The 6,908-nt window shown below is 39.2% G+C and overlaps 1 long non-coding RNA gene across 6 annotated transcripts in view; it reads right to left on the bottom strand.

Moving 5' to 3' along the window:
* The window catches only part of LOC115571641 (uncharacterized), a 203,008-nt gene continuing 196,100 nt past the window's right edge, over positions 1 to 6,908 (bottom strand). For 3 of the 6 annotated variants that reach the window (XR_003981955.1, XR_003981956.1, XR_003981960.1), the window contains 3 exons: positions 5,354 to 6,529; positions 3,636 to 3,741; positions 1 to 1,433 (listed from right to left, as the gene is read on the bottom strand). This is a non-coding gene — a long non-coding RNA (uncharacterized LOC115571641). The remainder of the gene's footprint in view (positions 1,434 to 3,635; positions 3,742 to 5,353; positions 6,530 to 6,908) is intronic. The other 3 variants (XR_003981958.1, XR_003981959.1, XR_003981957.1) reach the window with 2 other exon arrangements.

The raw sequence follows: 6,908 nt of genomic DNA, 5'->3' as shown, positions 1-6,908 counted from the left end.
TAATTCATAGTAAGATGTTTATTAAAGCAAACAAAAACAACTGAAACACTATGAACATTGGTCAAAGATAAAACTAAATACAAATAGGATTTTTACAATGGATGCTGCCTAATGAGCAATAATCCTACAATCTTAAAGATCTCCTTCATACATGAGGCGTGCATAATAAAGAAGTATAATTACCACTTTAACATCCTTAAAACAGCACCCACCCCGTCTCCCTCGCTAAGATTTCCAGGATATATGAATCGACAAATATTTTTAATTTCACAAGTTCTACTGCTGGACACAGGCCGTCTTCTATTTCACTGTTTAAGCTTTTGTCAAACTATTTGTCTGTTTCTTAAAAACAGATTTTCAATCAGCACACACAATGAGAAGCCTTCTTACGATACAGACGTCCTCTCTTTTAACAGTTGAATGTTACATCTTCCTGTTCTGGTTGCATTTCTTCAAAGTCCTCAGTACTTTCCTCAAGTTAGCAAGCTCAGTAAGAGTTTTCTCACAGCGCTCGGCTGAATCTGCGATGCATTCTCTTAACGCTGCGTCTTCATCTGGGGTTGAGGTGATTCGGGTGACGATGTTTAGCATTTCCCCCACTCCCCTCTCCATGTACACAGCCACATCCACAACTTGCCTGCTCCTGTCTGCCAGTGCAGCTGTTTGGTCCAGAAGCATCTCAAGTTGTTTTGTTTCTGACAGAACTCTCTCTGTCTGTTTTCCAGTTGTTGTCTTGAGCGAGGACGATTTTTCCTTAAACTCCTCGGACACCTTCTTAATTGCTTCCACGTCATCCTTTAGCTGACTGACGATGGCCATAAATTTTTTTCCCAACTTTTCTACAGTTTCCATACTTGTTTTTTCTTTCTCTGCCTTATCTAGATTTGCTCCTACAACAAAACTTCCACCTCCAATTACTGCAGCGCATCCCAGTGCCATGACTGCAGCTCTTTCACTAGCAAAGAAAGCTGTAGCTACTACACCGGCTATCCCAAGTCCTGCTGAAGCTGCACCAATCATTCGGTATATATTTGTCTGTCTCTGCACTTCTTTGACTTTTTTTGATCTCCTCCTCAGCTCCCTTGCAATTGCCTTCATTCTCTCCTCCTGATATTCATACCGTTCAATAAACAATCCTGCAGTTTGATGCAGTCGGTCTAGCAGATCAGTCAAATGAGGGGGTAGTGTTGAGGCCATTTTAGGAAAGACTCCAATCAATTACTCCTGTCTAAAAATGTTACAGAGCAAAGTCTTACAGATGGATGAGCTCTGTGACCTACAGATGACAGAGACCAGTGTTTCAGTCCACTGGGTGTTTGTATTGATTGAAGTTCAGAGCTTTCGCAGCACCTGCCTGTAATTTGAAGTTTAAAGTTGCATTGCCTTATTTGCACTGCTGCTTCAGATGCTCTCTTCTCTGCAACCATGAAACACTGAAAGGTACAAAAATACAGAACAGACCGTAGACATGGTGTCAGTATTCAAACACGCTAAGGCCAAATGCATAGTAGACGAATCATTACGCAGTACACATTCCCTTGTTGTTTTTACATTAAAATTTGTTTATCATGATTCCTTCAGAATGGAAAAGAATCAATTAAAAATAGATTATCATCAGTACACTATCCAGTAAGACTTGATAAATATACTGAAACATACTTGTTACCTGCATGTATAATGAATGGTATTTTGTACATTGTTCAGTGCTTGGTTGCCCAACTTCACCTGTATTCTTAAACAAATCACAGCAGATATAACAGATTTGTTCCTTCTTGTGTATAAAAAAACACACGGATCCACACCAGAAGTAAATGGGGTCTATTCTGCGCCCAGTGTTGGGGAGTAACGAATTACATGTAACGACGTTACGTAATTTAATTACAAAATGTATGTAATTGTAATCCGTTACATTACTGGGAGAAAATATGTAATTAAATTACAGTTGCTTTTGGAAATTTCAATGATTACAACTTAAGTTACATTTGAAAAATCGCCGCAAAAGCTCGGATTTATCAAATAGTTTTTCGCCCCCCTGGATTCATGTTTGTTTTTAGTTATTTTCATATCAACATCCTCCTTCCAAAACTGACGCTTGTGATTGGCTCTGTCTGGTCATGTGCCATTCGACTCAACCGACAAACCGTACGGCGGCAGTCAGACACAGCAGCAACAGTGTCGGCGGCGCACATGATGTTCCTGGGCTGGAAATACAAAAACACTTCATACAGACAGAAGCCAGGCTTCCCTGTATTACAAAGGTGGCTCGCTTTTAACCCGGCTAGATCACCATGGTAACTTATGCTTACCTCATAACCTGGTCCCGACCAGGTTCTGTTCTGTTCAGAGTTTAATAATAAAATCGGCTATAAAAGCGCCGCTGTTTCACTATTTAACTCATTTACAGTTGGCGTCACCTTTACTTTGAAAGTCCAGTGGAGCTGGATCAGAACATTTGTACGAAGGGAGAGATCGTGCTGATCCGCTGCTGTTTACTTTCTCTCTGAGCGTCTCCGCCTACAGATGTTCAGCTGAGGGGATACGCTGCTCAGCTGATGATCCGACTCGCGTCAGGAGGTCATTTATTAGGCTGTAGCCTGTTTACTTTTATATACAGTCAGTCACCACTGAAAGAAGTTGTGCGCTCGCAGCAGAACAGATAATTTAACTTAATGTGGCCATGAATAAATTAATTGTTTCGCCTGTTATGTGTTGCCCAAACGCAAATCTTGTGTTTTCTCACATTTAAAAAGGTCTTTGTACAGAGACAACATGAGATTTGCTTGTAGTTACAGCACCTAAAAAACCCACTGTAACCTATTTTCATACGCACACCAGCCTCACTTTCAGTAAAACACACACTGGCATTTTATAATTGCGATCAGTGAAATATATGAAAACAATATAAAACACAATTTAAAACAACAGTTGTTGTTGCTCTAAAGCTTCATATTTAAAAGCAGCTCAATGTAGAGCTGTCAGAAATTAAAATCAGCCTCCTCTTGGCATATTTGTAGCAACACTGTTGCTTCAGGCTGTGATCAGGCTTTTTTGTATCGCTCATACTCTCTCCATTAAAACAACCTGCTCCTCTTGGCTGAAATCAGCCCGTTGTCGCTCCATTTAGTGAGGAAGTGAGCCTCCTTCGCAGTACAGGCCTAAGGTCAGACTCATAATATATGATTAAACCTTTGAACTGAAAGGTTTATCACACTATAGGTCTTAAAATGTGAAAATGGTTAGCAGTTGAGAGATTTCATTCAAAATTAAGAAAAGTAATCATAATGTAATCAAATGTAATTAGTTACATTACTTTGAGAAAGTAATTGAAATAGTTACACTACTATTACATTTTCAACAGGGTAACTTGTAATTGTAACCAACTACATTTCCAAAGTAATCTTCCCAACACTGTCTGCGCCAAGAACCAACCAAAAAATCAAACAAATAAACAACCAACCAAACAAAAACAAAGGAAAACAATCCACCAACAAACCGAACAACCAACCAACAATACTAACTGGCAAACACAATTTAAACAGCAAGTACTCACTAACTAAATGAGGTTATTGGAAAGTTTTAAATCGTCTGAGGTCAGGTCCCAAAAATAATACTGTAAATTGAGTTCAAATACTCACATGATGGTTGTTCCTTTCTGTCACCTGTGCCTTTTTTCATTTTGGCGCTCTGTCTGTCAAGCCTCCACACCTTATTCCTGATACAGAACACCTCAGTCACACGGCTCTATTGTGACACATGCCAGCATTAGTCAACCAAACCCAGTTTCCATACAAACATAAAGTAAACAGTAAATCAATATAGTTTCAGCTGGCAGCAGGTTTGTTAACTGGGAAACAATATCCAAAAAATGAAATCAATGTGCCCAAAGAATATTAAGATAGCAATGTGCAAAGGATGGCTACAACAGATAGCAAGTTTTTAGCTAACACACTTATTTATCTATTGGCTAAACACTGTAAAAGGTGAGAGGGCACGCTACTGATTTATTAAGTCAAGAATATGTCATAAAGTACACTGAAATGCATTTTTGACCCACCATTCAAAATGCTCAATCATCATTTTAGCTTCCTCCTCTGCTTTTCCCACATTGAGTTCAAACCAAAATGCCACAGATTTTTAAATAAACAAAAAAAAGAAGCAAAATAAGCTAAGAAATTAATGATCACAAAACACGACTAAAAGTCCTTGAAATAGTAAGTGAAACAAAAATGAAAAAGTGAAACTGAAATGTGTGATGACAAACACTATATGTATAATGAGATTCTGTGTTTGCTTACATTTCCTTGTTAATAAAACACTGATAACTGTTGCTCAATTGATTAATTTAACTAAAGCTATTAAAAATCAATCTACTTTTTCATCTAGACTGGAACTTCTCAGCTTTTACTGTGATTAACCAACGAGCACTGATTCTGCTTCTGATTATGGATAAAGCTTCACTTGTTATTTAGCAATCACTGAGTCTCATGTACATAATCTAGGCCACATGAGCGCTTGGCTAAATTTAATATTGCTCAAACAAGAAATTGTTCTGCTTATTTTGATTATTTTTCTAGTTATGGGGAGGGTACAGGGAGGGTACAGTTGTGAGTCCAGTTACAAAAGAGCCAAACCGATTTTGTAGAAGGAGGTCATTAAGAAATGTTTTTCTTTTCTGAGGATGTCCAGGACCAACAGGTCGTTATGATGATCATCACATTGTTTAAAGCTTGTGATGTAACTTCCCTAGCCAGAAAAGCAAGTTCTATGTAAGAGATCATGGTTCTGATTTTTTTGTACCATCTGTATTGAAGCCAGTGACAGCGGCTGCAGAGGAACAGCCTTAGGCACTTTATTTGCATTAGGGAAATGTTCCTCTGTACTTTTATTATAAACCCTTTTGATCCATCTCTATTTATAGACCCAAATGCAAACCAAAGATCACTGTGGCACTGGTTTTAGCATCCTTTTTCAGGTTACCAACATGTCAGCATAAAAATGATTCCAAATTCTCAATACAGTAAGCTATTAAAACTTATGCTTTATACAATGGGACCTCATGACGAACGACTGAATAGCAAGTGATGACATACAGTATATGACTCTGCCACACCGACAGAAAAACTATGACACATGGCCATTGGAGAGAACCAGCGACAGGCAAACAGTGGCAACTCTTTATCATCAGTTGGTAGTGTTGCAATTCCTAGCAGCTTGGTTAGGTTTAGGCACTAACTTACTCTGTTTCAGCAAAAGATCATGGTTTGGGTTAAAATACATATGATAGGGGTTAAAAGAACTCACATATTACTTTTGGTTTTGGACGTGAACATGTCCTGTGTTTGTTTGGCCTTACCACCAACGGCAGCCTCCTCCTTGTGTGGGCTTCGGCACTCTTATATACTTCATCAGCCGACTTCCTCCTTTGCTCCCCTTGTAATGTCTATGGCCACTAGAGGTTACTCACAATGACAATAAGCATAAGTATGGCTTTGCACAGACAACTCACAGAACCTTTTTTCTGATGAAGACAGGCTGGTTTAATATTTAACTCAACCAGAAATGAGAATTTGGGATTGTATGCTCTAGCGCTGGTAATACAAGACCAACAATTCAAAGGGGGCGGTCAGAGGATGTGTACAGGAAGGCTGACTGTTGTCCCTTTTGACCCCATGTTTGGAAAAACACTCTGAAAATGCCCTCTTGGATGCCCTCCTGGAACATAAAACATGATAAAGTGCCATCTAAGGTCCCCTTCAAGTGGACGAAACATGGTGAAGTGTTCTCTCTTCATTATAAATGTCACCACTTCGTGCACACTGGTGCCCTGCCGCATACAACTGGTGCCATTTTTTTTCACACCTGCCCCTCAACAGGACGGTCTTTCATGTAAAATCTACCAGGAACTCACATTGGAATGTTTGGTGACCCACATGGGCCGACACAGATTATTTGAATTTGGACACATTTATGTATTCTTTTTTTGAGATTTTCCAAACAAGTCTTGACTTTGGAGCCCTGTGGATGCATTGATTATGTAAAAATCAAATGTGCTATGAGAGCTGTCATTGCTGTCTCTGCCTTTTTATCCTACACATTTTCCAATCTATCCATAAAACCTTCCCCTAAATCTCTGCTTCATAAAAACGTCAAAATACAGTTTAAGCACATTTAGCAGTAAGGTGAGCTGAAAATAAGAGCGTTTAAGGAAAGACACACCGTTAGAGGACTAATGAGAGAAATGACAGACATGGATAGGGAATGACAGAAAAGAGAGACGGAGACACAGAGAAAAGACAGAGCGAGACATAGAAAACTGAGATTTAAAATAAAGCAGCCAGGTTCCTGTAAGCCTCCATCACCATACTTGAGACAGCAGTATTAGATTAATACTCACTGGGGCCATTAGGATGACTGGAGGATATCCTCCTCAGCTCCAATAGAGTTGATGAGAGTAGGAGTGTATGTGCCGGTCAGGTAGAGACTAGAGGACTTCCTGCTTCATCTTCCCATAAATGAAGAGTTGGCACACCTTTAAACGTATCATTTCCATGTTGGAAGAGCGCCCAAAGATGACTGTGTGCACAGTTTGCGTGCAAGCACACTCGATCATACATGAACACATATATCCAGGCTTGGATTAATATCACAGAGTAAGAAAAACTAAAATTAAAAGAATAAGGCCAATACCCATTATGACAAGTCAGAAAATAAGTTTTTCATGATTTGTCTGAACTAATCGTTAAAAGCACAGCTGCCCAAACTGGGGCCTGTGGGGCCAAAGTTGGCCATAAGATTCAAAACGGCCCATCAGAGGTTTCGATAGAAAAAAGGGGTGCAATGTCTAAGAATTGTAGTTGGAAACATTCAAAGATTTTACTAAAATTATCAGGAGAATGTGAAGTATCACA

The sequence above is a fragment of the Sparus aurata genome, chromosome 20, assembly GCF_900880675.1.
Source record: "Sparus aurata chromosome 20, fSpaAur1.1, whole genome shotgun sequence".
NCBI lineage: Eukaryota > Metazoa > Chordata > Actinopteri > Spariformes > Sparidae > Sparus > Sparus aurata.
The sequence above is the reverse complement of the archived record's forward strand: the minus strand, read 5'-3'. Positions and strand labels throughout refer to the sequence as shown.